This window comes from Chionomys nivalis, chromosome X (assembly GCF_950005125.1).
Source record: "Chionomys nivalis chromosome X, mChiNiv1.1, whole genome shotgun sequence".
In the NCBI taxonomy this organism is placed as follows: Eukaryota; Metazoa; Chordata; class Mammalia; order Rodentia; family Cricetidae; genus Chionomys; species Chionomys nivalis.
This window is the reverse complement of record NC_080112.1, coordinates 117849330-117862747: the sequence shown is the minus strand read 5'-3', so window position 1 is coordinate 117862747 and position 13418 is coordinate 117849330. Positions and strand designations below refer to the sequence as shown.

Genomic DNA, 13418 nt, shown 5'->3' with positions numbered 1-13418 from the left:
TAGCCTGGTGACTGCTGGAATTAAAGGTATGGGGCCACATAGCCTGCTAGGTTTTGATACTTTAAAGTATCTCCCTGTGTAGCCCAGGCTGGCTTTAAACTCATAATCTACCTTACTTAGGTTCCTGTAATAGACAAAATTACAGGTTTCCCCTTACATGCCTGGCTCTGAACTTTGTTTTGAAGAAAGGACTACAGTAATTGGAATGGATATGTCCCCTATTAGGTGCATATACTTGGATACTCGGTTGCCACTGATTTTAGTGATATTTCATTTGTATTTTAATAAATGAAGTTTGCCTGAAGATCAGTGAGTACACCCACACTGGTCAGCCACACAGACCAGGCAGTGGTGGCACATACCTTTAATCCCAGTAGCCACACTAGTTGCCATATAAACACGTAGTAGTGGTGCACGCCTTTAATCCCAGCCCTAGAGAGGAATATAAAATGGGAGGAGACAGGTCTCAGCTCAGTCTCATTCTGAGAATTTTGTGGAGACAGCTTCACCATTTTGGTCTGAGGTGGAGGTAAGAGCAAGTGCTTTGTTTTTCTGATCTTCAGGTTGAAACCCCCCCCAAAAAAAAAGTGTATGTTTTTTTTTTTCTGAGACAGGGCTTTATTTATTAAAATATGAATGACATATCACTACACACTGATGGTGCTGGTCAGGATGTTACAGAACCCTTAGGAGGAGCAACCTTGCTGGAGGATGCGCCTCCCTGGGGGCAGAGTTGGAAAGTGTATAGTTTTGTCCCACTTGCACTCGAATTTCTGCACGTGGTTGAAGAGACCATGTCTCAGCTTCTTGATCTGGCCACCTCCCACCTGCTGCCATGCTGTCTCTGCCTTTGTGGACCCTCCGTCTGGAACTATAAGGCAAAATAGACTCTTCTATAAGCTGCTTCTGGTCATGGTGCCTATCACAGCGACAAAACAGTAACTCATACAAGGGCATAGGCAGGATCACAGGGATGAAGGCAAGCGAAGAGCGCTTGAGGCAGAGAGAAAAGACTGGCATCTGTCCATTTACTCAACAACTGTTAGGCACTGTGGATGCAGTGATATGAAAGGTAAATGTGACCCCGGACATCCCATTCTAGTGAGCAGAGAGATCAATAGACAAGCCAACCGATCAGAAAGCTAGGTAGTAATGTTGGAAGAGGAATAACAGGGTGCTTTAATTAAAGAATTCTGTGGGGGAAAGGGAAAATCTTTCAATCGGGGGTCCAGGGAAGGCCATTCTGAGAGGTGACATTGGAGATACGACCTAAAAGATGAGAATGAGCCAACCACAGAGAGAAGCAGAAAGAACATCTCCAACGGATGGAAAGAGCAAGTTCAAATGTCCGGTTGTCCAAAAACAACTTAGTGAACAGAGAGGAAGGGGATGCAGCCAGAGTGTGGTCCCTGGGTGAAGGAGTGGGATGAGATGAGCTTGACTAGAGGGGCACATCATCTGCATCTGTTTGATTGCAACTCTGGAGACAGAATCCAGTGCCTTGCACATGTCAGGCAGGCCCTCCGCCGCTGAGCTACATCCTCCGCTCTAAAAGCCCAATCTCATATGGTCACATAGGCCATGTATAACGAGAAGTACTGAAAATTTTTAAAAAGAAACAACACAATCTGGTTTTCAATTTAACATACAATGCTAGTTGTTATGGGGAGGACAGAGTACAGGGAGGCATAGTTAGAAATGAGAAGACCAAGAAAGAGCTGACTCCAGAGTTATGAGCAAGAAATGCCAGCTTGGCCTAGACTGGTTCAAGGACTGGAGAGATGGCTCAATGGTTAACGCACATGCTGCCCTGCTAAAGGGTTGGAGTATAGTCCCTAGCACCCACTCTGGGCGGCTCATAACTGCCTGCAACTCCAGCTCCAGAGGGAACTGGCACTTCTAGCTTCTGAGAGCATCTGCACTCACATGCACACACCCACAGGCCACACACAACACACAAACAAGTTGAAAATAACAAAAATAGGTGATGCGAGATTGCTCAGTGGTTAAGAGCATGGGCCCAGGTTCCATTCCCAGCACCCATAGGGTGGTTCAAAATCATTTGGAATGCTGTCCCCAGGGAAACCTGATGCCCTCTTCTGGCCTCCTTGAGCACAGCCTGCACGTGGTGTACAGACATAAAAAATAATATTTGTAAAAAGAAAAATGTTAAGACATCTTTTGCAATTGAACTTAAAAAGACTTGCTGAACAACTGAATGCAAGAAGTAGAATGGGGACATTGAGGCTGGGACCTAAGGTTTTAGCTTTTAATTTAACAAACCAGATGATGTTGTCATTTGTTGACATAGGAACAATGGAGGAGGGTAGAAGTTTTGCCGGAGAAGAAATTAAAAGTTTCATTGCTGGGGGCTGGAGAGATGGCTCAAAGGTTAAGAGCTTTGACTGATCTTTCAGAGGTCCTGAGTTCAATTCCCAGCAACCACATGGTGGCTCACAGCCATCTATAATGAGATCTGGTGCCCTCTGGGCACACATGGAAGCAGAATGTTGTATACATAATAAATAAATAAATAAATAAATAAATAAATAAATAAATAAATAAAAGTTTTATTGCTAATATGTTAAATTCAAACTTCCCAAAATAAATCCAAGTGAAGAAATAGATAGTTGACTAGAGCCTAAATTGTCCTTATAATTGCCCAATTTGTAGTAGAGGGAACAATAACCCCAAAGTACCCATACACTAATTCCCAGAACCTTTTAATGTATCCCCCTACACAACAAAATAAACTTGGGAGTTTGGGCTTGTTTTGTTTTATTTTGTTTTTTGAGGCAAGGCCTTCCTATTATAGCCCATACCAACCCTCCTGCCTCAGCTTCTCAAGTAGTGTGATTACAGGCATCATTCCCCAAGACAAAAAGATCTTGAACAAGTGACTACAGTTATAGCGGTGAGACAGATAGTTCTGGCTTGTCTGGGTGTTCCCAGTCTCTTCAGAGTCCTCAAAAACTGAGGAGATGGACTCAGAGTGTGGGGAGGAAGCCAGAAATGCAAGAACAAGAGAGACATGACAAGGACTAACTCTGAACACAAAGGTGCCCAGGCGCCAAAGAACGGGGATGGCTTCAAGAAGTTAAGAATGACCCTCAGCTGACAGCCAGTAGGGAAACAAGAACCTCAGTCCTAGAAGCAAAAAGGGCTAAAATTTGTCAGTAACTTTAAAGAGCTACAAAATGGATTTTCCCCTGGAGATCTGCATCAGAGTAGTGACTTCCAGAACTGTAGCATAGAAAGTCTGCATTGTTTAGCCCACTGTGCCTGTGGCAAGTCATTACAACAGCAACAGGAAACTAACAGAACTCTAATGATATTTGTTTTAAGATAAAAGGAGGCCGGGCGGTGGTGGCGCACGCCTTTAATCCCAGCACTCGGGAGGCAGAGGCAGGCGGATCTCTGTGAGTTCGAGACCAGCCTGGTCTACAGAACTAGTTCCAGGACAGGCTCCAAAAAACCACAGAGAAACCCTGTCTCGAAAAACCAAAAAAAAAAAAAAAAAAAAAAAAAAAAGATAAAAGGAACAGATCAAAAGTTCAGAGAAGAAGGATGGTGAAAGACAGAAACTTGCTTGTCGTCAACAAACAAAGGACATTTAAAACAGAGATGGGCCGGGCGGTGGTGGCGGCCCACGCCTTTAATCCTAGCACTCGGGAGGCAGAGGCAGGCAGATCTCTGTGAGTTCGAGACCAGCCTGGTCTAGAAGAGCTAGTTCCAGGACAGGAACCAAAAAAGCTACGGAGAAACCCTGTCTCGAAAATCAAAAAAAAAAAAAAAAAAAAAAAAAAACAGAGATGGCCTGGTTCTGGTGGCAGACACCTTTAATACAGCACTCCAGAGGCAGAGGCAAGCAAATCTCTGAGTTCAAGGCCAGCCTGGTCTTCAGGGCAGTTCCAGGACAGTCAGGACTGCACCAGGCAGTGGGGGCACACACCTTTAATCACACACACACACACACACACCCGCCGCCCGCACTCAGGAGGTAGAGGCAGGAGGATCTCTGTGAGTTTGAGGCCAGCCTGGTCTACAAGAGCTAGTTCCAAGACAGGCTCCAAAGCTACAGAGAAACCCTGTCTCGAAAAACGAAAAGAGAGGGAGGGGATGGAGATTTGGCTCAATGGTTAAAAGCACTAGCTGCTCTTTGAGAGTACACAGGTTCAGGTTCAGCTCCCAGCACCCACATGGTGGCTCACAACCATCTATACCTCAGGTTCAGGGGATCTGATGCCTTCTGGCCTCTCCAGGTACCAGGCATGCATATAGGGCACAGACACACATGCAAGTAAAATACTCAAACATTTAAGATAATTTAAAAATTAAAACAGGGGGATCAAAACAAGACCACTAAAAGAGGAGACAGGAAGGAACTCCTGGAGTGGGAAAGAAACAAGAAATGAAACTGAGAAGGCAGAAGCTAAAGATATGGAGAAAATGAAATTCATGTGCCCTGCTATTAGGGATATATAATGCATGGTGCAGTAACTCTAAGGGGGAAGGTTTAAGACAGGAAGGAAAGAAGGAAGGAAGGAAGGAAGGAAGGAAGGAAGGAAGGAAGGAAGGAAGGAAGGAAGGAAGGAAGGAAGGAAGGAAGGAAGGAAACCTATTCTTAAAATAAGCAAAAAGCAGAAATGACGTAAATATTTACCAATTGATAATATGCCAAGAGAAGCCAGGGCAAAGGAAAGCATATATGCTGCATGGTTCCATTTATTCACAATTCTAGGGAACGTAATCTAAGCTAAAGTGACAGCATGCTGAAAACTGTTCGCTTGGACGGAGGGGCTACCAAGGGACACGTGAAAAATTTTAGTAATGGACCGGTTCACTGTGTTAACTGCCAGGGTTTCTTAAGTGTACACATACGCAAAAATATTATCAAATTGTGCCCTTCAAATATGCGCATTTTTATTGGGTATAATGGCCCAAGCCTGGAATCTCAGTACTTGGGAGGCTGAAGCAGGAGAGTCAGGAGTGCGAGGCAAGCCGCTACCTAGTAAGATCCTGTCTCAATGACAAACAGAGGTTGGGAAGCCGCAGCTCACTGTTTGCCTTGTAGGCAGAACGCCGTAGGCTTGAGCCATCCAACAAGAAAAGGCCGGGCGGTGGTGGCGCACGCCTTTAATCCCAGCACTCGGGAGGCAGAGGCAGGCGGATCTCTGGGAGTTCGAGACCAGCCTGGTCTACAAAGGGAGTTCCAGGACAGGCTCCAAAGCTACAGAGAAACCCTGTCTCGAAAAAACCAAAAAAAAAAAAAAAAGAATGTGCAGTTCCAGCCGGGCGGTGGTGGCACATGCCTTTAATCCCAGCACTTGGGAGGCAGAGGCAGGCGGATCTCTGTGAGTTCGAGACCAGCCTGGTCTACAAGAGCTAGTTCCAGGACAGGCACCAAAAACTACAGAGAAACCCTGTCTCGAAAAACCAAAAAAAAAAACAAACAAACAAAAAAAAGAATGTGCAGTTCCACTGTTTGACAGCAACACTGCAGTAAAACTTGCCCGTTTTGTTTGGTTTGCTTAATCTGGAGCAGTCATCCATGGCTGAAATCCATGAAATGCTTTCTCAACCTTCCAGAAATCAAAACCTACTGGGGTAGAAGGAGAAAAAGAAAACAAGGAATTCAAATGCTAATCTGAGTTTAGGTTTCATCCAATAAGCAAAGGGGAGTCAGGAGATTTAGGAGCAGCATATGTGATATAAAAAAAATACTATACAAGCCAGGCATAGTGGCACATGCCAGTAATCCCAGGTGGGGGCAGGAGGATCAGGAGTTCAAAGCCAACCTCGGCTATATAGTAAGTTCCAGGCCAGCCTAGGCTACACGAAATCCTGTTCTAAATAATAATAATAAATGAGCAAAACTAGGCAAAAGCAAGAATATTCTAGAAGGTCATATGCCAACTTAGTAGGTAGAAGGAGATTCTTCCTCAATAATTACACTGCAAACATAACAGTGACAATCACTCCCACTGGAAATGTGACCAGATCTGAAAATGAACAGCATTTTTTCTGGGTGCCAACAGCAATTCAAATCCTAGCTATGTGATCTTACACATTATTACTAACTGGATTAAATACATTATCAGTTCCTTGGTTAAGCAAAGTTTGAATGTTTGCTAAAATTCCAGTTTGGAGGGCTAAGGGTATAGCTCTGTGATGCCGTGTTTGCCTAGCATGCCCAGGGTTTGGGTTCCATCATCAGCAATCAAACAATATTTTCAGGGTTTTTCTGTAACTTTGGAACGTGTCCAGGAACTAGCTCTTGTAGACCAGGCTGGCCTTGAACTCACAGAGATCCACTTGCCTCTGCCTCCTGAGTGCTGGGATTAAAGGCATGAGCCATCACCGCCCGGCCTCATTCATATTTTAGAAAGCAATTTCTTTCTGTATTTCAATTAATTTTAGTGTGCAAAAGTAATGGATTTCTTCTTTTACTTTTTCCTTTTGTTTGCCTCAAACTATGTAGGCTAGGCTACCATTGAACATCTGATCCTTCTGCCTTCACAATTTAAGTGCTGGGATGACACGCATATATTATCAGTCTAGCTCATGCAGTGTTGGGATCTGAACCCAGGCTTTTGTGCATGCTAAACCAGTACCCTTCCAATTGAACTACATCCCCCAGACACATAAAACAATGAGTGTTGGGTCCCCTGGGACTGGAGTTACAGGTGATTGTGAGCCACCATGTGGCTGTTAGGAACCAAACCTGGGTCCTCTGCAAGAGCAGCAAGTGCTCTTAAGTGCATTTAACTGCTGAAGCACTGAATACAGCACTCCCAGTCCTCATTTGCACACGCTTCCATTAAAGCCTACCTCTGCACCCTTAAATGTCTTGCTCTAAATAGAATATTAGAATCCTTTATTATGGTCCTTCCCACTTTATAAGCCTGTGTCTATCCCTAACTTTGCCTTTTGTGAGTCAACTCCCGAAGTCTATGGTATGTTGGTCTTTGTCCAACTGTGATCATAAGAAAACAATCTATGTGGACATTGTATTTTCTCATCAGAACTTCTCAAAATTGTACAGATGTGAATTTTCTCTTTGGGCTCCTCTCCCTCGTGAGTTGTCTTTCTCTTTCGGTATCTGACCAGGACATCCCATTATCTTTTCTCTAAAATCTACCTTAAGCACAGATGCACGTGTGTGCACACACTTTACCTAGCCTATGTGACCATGCTCTGTTTGTTTAGGAGAGACAGATGGCATTTGCGTTCTTCCAGATCCTTGCAGCTCACACCTTACTAAGCAGCTCTTCTTTACTCATTGGCAGCATTGAGTCCAACCTAGCAACATGCCTCATTGCTTCTCGTTAGTATGAGAACTATTAGTAATCAGGGAACGGGCCAAGAATTTAGTAGGTGTGGGACCTTGTGAAGGCACTTGCTGCCAAGCCAGATCTGACTTTAACCACTGGGACGAACATAGTGGAGGAAAGAGCCTTCAGCAAGCTGTCCTCTGAGCTCTATACACACATACATCATAGCACATACATGCCCACAAACATACGCACAAAATATAATGAATAAATAAACGTAATAAAATTCTGAAAAGAACTTATCAGATATGTTCCCCCCCATCTAAATAATGAAATTCCATCAAATATTTGGATGGCTTTGTCTGTTGTCGCAATGTCTTACCTCTGACAGCTAGCCATATGCAGTATTATTCATATATTTTACCTAGCTGACCAGTGTCTTATACATATCTACAACTACATATTTGTATCTCCCTTTCATTCTTTGGTTCTATTTTTGCAGCAGATTTTGGAGGTGGAGGGTCTCCCAGTATAGCCTATGCTGGCCTGAAGTTTACCATTTACCATAAGGTAGCCTGAAACTGCCATCTTCTTTCTTTGGCCTTCTGAATGCTGAGATTACATGGTATTGCCACCACCCCGGGGGGGGGGCTGTTTCTTAGTAGCTTTTTTCAAGAATTAATTTTAGCTGCATTCAGTGGCACACTTCCAGAACTCGGAAGGCCGAGTCAGTTGGATCTCTCTGAGTTCAAGGCCAGCCTTATCTACATAGTGAGGACCCCTTAATAAAAGAACTTGTTTTATTACTGTGTGTGTGTGTGTATGCACATCATGTGTGAGAGTGAATAGACGGACATACGTGCCATGGTGCACGTATAAAAGTCAGAGGATAACTTACTGGAGTCTGTTTGCACCACTACCCCATCTTACTTGCCCTTGTTTAGTTATTTTGAGACAGTTTCTCACTATGCAGTCCCAGCGGGCTTCAGATTCCCCCAGACTTACTGCCTCACCCTCCAGAGTGCTGGGATTCCAGGTACATACCCCGCATACAGCTTCCTCTTGGTGAATGCTCTGCACAATCCAGCCACTAAATTACTAATGACTCCCTTCTTGATAAATCATTGTGCTTCACTTCCCTGTGGCATCTCTCAGCCAGGTTTCCCTTTCCTTGACCACATCAGCCAGAAGCCCCATCCTACAGTGTCTGAACAATGCGTATAGTATTGTTTTCTGTTTGTATAAAGTTCATTTTATTACCTGCCTTCTAGGCATTGGTATATAGAAATCCAACGCGCTCTGTATTGCTTGAGCTTTTTCCTGTCTTCTTTCTTCAGAACTACTAGACAGTGCCTTAGCTTCAGTTCCTGTTTATCACACTTGTGTTTTCCGTAGCTGCCAGAGACACAACAGTCACTAACATAGACCCCACCGTGTCTCACTGGAGAAATGAATTTTTAATGAACTGACCAAATATAGATCATCAATAAACCTAATCAGACATTTCCTAAAAGAAGATATGTAAATTGGTCAATCATCATAAAAAAAAGATGTCCTACATCACTAGTTATTAAGGTAGTAAAAATGAAAACCACAGCGAGGTGTTAAGTGCTCATATCACAAAGACAAAAGAGAAGGAGCACTGGTGAGGGAGTGGAGAGAATGGAATCCTTGCATGTCATTGGTCAGGATGCAAATTAACAATGCCACCCTGAAGTACTCTGGAGATTCCTCAAAAGGGATGTGTTTTGTATAATTCAGCAATCTCACTGGTAGGTATATATCAAAAAAAATGCCATCTGGCATGTTGAAGAGACATCTTCTGCCCAGCGGTGGTAGCACACGCCTTTAATCCCAGCACTCGGGAGGCAGAAGCAGGGGGATCTCTGTGAGTTCAAGGCCAGCCTGGTCTACAAGAGCTAGTGCCAGGACAGGAACCAAAAAGCTACAGAGAAATCCTGTCTCGAAAAATCAAAAAAAAAAAAAAAAGACATCTTCTTTGCCATGTTCATTCCTGCACTATTCACAATATTCACAATAACCCCAAAGTAGACGCAGCCTGGATGTCCATCACCTGACAAGGAGGCAAAGAAAATGTGGACCATACACATAACAGAATGCTACTCAGCTAACCAAATGATGAAATCCTGGCATTTGCAATAACAAAAAATAAAACTAAACAAAGGCTAGGAATGTAGCTGCACAGTGGAATGCTGGTCTAATATCTACAGGGCCCTGAATTCCAGCCCCAGCACTACAGAAAAAAACAAGATCTGGAGCTACAGAGGTTGCCCAGTGGTTAGGAGCACTAGCAGCTGTTACAGAAGACCTAGGTTCATCTCCCAGCATCCATTTCAGGCAGTTCACACTGCCTATAACCCCAGTTCCAGGAAATCTGACATCCTCTTCTGAACTCTGTGGGCACCTGCACATATGTGGTACACAGAAGCACACACAAGCACACAGATATACACATAATGATAAATAAATAAGTCTTTTAAAAAATTGTTAGCTGGATGTAGTGGTTTATATCTTTAACTCTAGCACCCAGGAGGCAGAGGCAGGTGAATCTTTGTGAGTTCAGGCCAGCCTGATCTACATGGTAACTAACTACCAGGCCAGTAGAGTTACATGGTGAGACCCTGTCTGAGAGAGAGAGAGAGGAAGAGAGAGAGAGAAAGAGAGAGAGAGAGAGAGAGAGAGAGAGAGAGAGAGAGAGAGAGAGAGAGAGGAACATTAACAAAACCCACACTCTTGAAATAAAATTCTCTATATTGCCTAGTATGCACTGATCCCCAGCACAGCAATAATTTTTAACCAGCTAAACCTCGTTTTAACTGTTGTTTCAGCAGAGGGGTGACTATGGTTTTCAGAAGACTTGCCTTACCATTATTTGACAAGTATAAGATGCTCATTTCTAAACCTGAATCAATGATCCAGTCAGCTAGTAAAGAAACACTGTAGCGCCCGTCTCACACATGGATACAGTCAGCTAGTAAAGAAACACCTTAGCGCCCGTCTCACACATGGATACAGTCAGCTAGTAAAGAAACACCGTAGCGCCCGTCTCACACAAGGATCGCAGATTTTCCTTAGGATTGACAAAGCTGGATCCAAAATAGCCCCTTTGGCCTGGGCAATGGTGGCACACTCCTTTAATCCCAGCATCAGGGAGGCAGAGGCAGTCGGATCTCTGTGAGTTCGAGGCCTGTGAGTTTGAGGCCAGCCTGGTCTACAGAGTAAAATCCAGAACAGCCAGAGATACACAGAGAAACCCTGTCTCAAACAACAACAACAACAACAAAAATTGCCCCTTTGGAAGAGGTCAATTTATCTCTTTATTTGTTGCTGATAGTACCCCATACTTTAAAGACCCCACCAGAAAATTCTGACATCGGATAAACACTTGCAACAAAGTTTCAGGACACAAAGTCAATTAATACCTTTTGGTCCACCAAAAGCCTGTGCATGAGGACTGGAGTGTAGTCAGTGTGGCAACCCACCTGTACCTTGCAGGAGGCAGAGACCATGGAATCTCTAGAGCAGTGGTTCTCAACCTTCCTAATGCTATTACCCTTTTATATTGATACAGCTCCTCCTGCTGTGGTGACCCCCAACCACGAAATTATTTCGTTGCTACTTCATAACTGTAATTTTGTTACTGCTATGAATCATAATGTAAATATCTGAAAGAGGTTATCTGATATGCCACCCCAAAGGGTCCACAACCCACGGTTAAGAATCATTGCCCTAGACCAATCTGGCCAGCTAGACTAGCCAGGTCAGGGAGCTCAGGGTTCAAGAGACCCTGCCTCAATATATAAGCAACCGATGAAGATGCACAACATCAACCTTAGGGCTCCATATGCATGTGCACATACATGTACCTTCACACACACATGGGTATACACACATCACACACACAAGAGAGAGACAGAGACAGAGAAAAAGAAGAAAGTTTTTCTAAATAGCAATAGCAAGCTTCGTAAGAAACTCTGGGGGCCAGGGATCCCACTGGCAATAGCCTCAAAAATATAAGGCTAGGTAGCTAGCTCAGTGGGTAAAATGCTTCCTAAACAAGCCTAGGGGCTAGAGTCAGGATCACCACGACCCACAGCAATGTAGTGCTCAGGAAACGGAGACAGGAGATCCACTAGGTAGATGAACCAAACCAGTGAGCTCTTGGTTCAGACTCTGCCTCAATATAAAAGGTGGAAATCAGCCGGGTGGTGGTGGCGTACGCTTTTAATCCCAGCACTCGGGAGGCAGAGGGAGGGGGATCTCTCTGAGATCGAGGCCAACCTGGCCTACAAGAGCTAGTTTCAGGACAGGCTCCAAAGCTACAGAGAAACCCAGTCTTGAGAAACAAAAACAACAACAACAAAAGATACAGAAAGCCATCCCATGCTAAAGATCACCAAGATTAACACTGTAAAGACAGCTATATCACAAAACTAACCCACAGAGTCAAAGCAAGCCCTATAAAGATTAAAGTGGCATTTCTTCCAAGAATCCTAAAATTTATACGAGTGCCAAAAAGATTCCAAGTGCCCAAAGCAATCCTGAGCAGCAACCTAAATGCTGGAGGGATCACAATACTACATTTTAAGCTAACTACAGAGCCACAGTAACAAAACCACCATAAGAATGGTACAAAAGCATGTGCATCTACCAATGGAATAGAATAGAGGACCCGAAAGGAAGCACAAACAGCTACAGCCAAGTGATGTTTAAAAAAACAGGCACCATAAGCAAACCTTGAGGAAAGATAGTTTCTTCAACAAATGGTGTGATAAAACATGTCTCAGATGCATATGGTAGCTATACTGGATTCAAGTAAGGGAGATCTCTGATCTTTTAAGAAAAAATCACAACACTCCTTCAAATGCCTACAGTTTGTGCCCAGCATTTTGCATTGCTGGGCTTCTTGGGAGCTAAGAATGAACAAACTCTACTCAGAGAAAGACCTAAAACCCCTGGAGGAGGCTGCACCACCACAGACACGGATGATGTGGGAGAAGGCATGAAAGGGAGTGACATACGCATCATGCTACTTTCCCAGCAACTTGACCCAAGCTGGAGTCATCTGAGAAAAGGAAGCCTTAGCTGAGAAAATGCCTGAGGACAAGCCTGTGGTGCTTTCTTGTTTGATGATTGATGAGGAAGGGCCCAGCCCATGGTGGGTGGAGCTACGCCCGGGCAGGTGGTCCCAGACTCTATAAGAAAGCAGGTTGAACCAGCCATGAGGCACAAGCCAGTAAGCAGCTCCCCTCCATGGCCTCTGCACATCAGCTCCTGTCCCGACTTCCAAGCTGTAAGATGAAATAAACACTTACTCCTCAAATTGCTTTTGGTCACACTGTTTTGTCACAGAAATAGAAACTGTAACTAAAACGCCCACTGTGTCTTAGGCCTGCTGGCATTTTGCTGTGGAAATTCTGAAGGTTGGGCACCTAAGGCTCAGATGCAGTGAAATTTTCAACTATCACCTTCATTTCTATCAGTAGGGATTATTTAGAAGCAGGGTTGTGATCGCATTACCTGTTGCCGTTCAGCACCTGAGGGAGCACTCCTGATCTTGAGGTCATTTGTGGCAAATATTTACTCAGTTCGTGGATTAAGGGGCTCAGGGAACACAAGTCCATTGGAACTACAGATGGAGTTCAGCAGTCTAGTCAATCCAACAGCGCTTCTACCTGGAGTCCAGAGTCAAATGCCAACTGCATTCTTAACCTTTTAAAGCTTCTTACCCTTCTGGATACTGTATTTGGCTTCCGGTTAGAATCATTTCCTCCCCTCGAGTCCGGTGCTTTGGACTCTCTTAGGTCAATTCCCTGAAAGATCTTTGTCACACTATTTGTAGTCTGGGGCATGCTGACAGGATCACACCCTGCTGGTACCTAGGTTTTCTCTGACTTCGAGGACAAAGCTTCAGGGTAGTGCCAGGTCTAGGGTGAAGTTCACAGAGCTTGACACAGGACAACTCAGCAACCAAGATAAATGAATCTCAGTGCAATGGTTTTAAAACACAAAACAATGCAAAATCCTTAGGTTATGAATGTTCAGAACTCTACAAAGACAGGATCTCATCCTGTACTAGGATGACCTTGATTCATGAGCCTCACTGTAATTCCAGTCCTGGGT

At 44.2% G+C, this 13418-nt stretch overlaps 1 protein-coding gene across 1 annotated transcript in view; it reads right to left on the bottom strand.

Moving 5' to 3' along the window:
- The window catches only part of LOC130867582 (A-kinase anchor protein 17B-like), a 177163-nt gene extending 164272 nt beyond the window's left edge, over nucleotides 1-12891 (bottom strand). The window contains exon 1 of the mRNA XM_057759629.1: nucleotides 12816-12891. The gene's annotated coding sequence lies outside the window, so the exon portion shown is untranslated. The remainder of the gene's footprint in view (nucleotides 1-12815) is intronic.
- Between the last annotated feature and the right edge of the window lie 527 nt (nucleotides 12892-13418).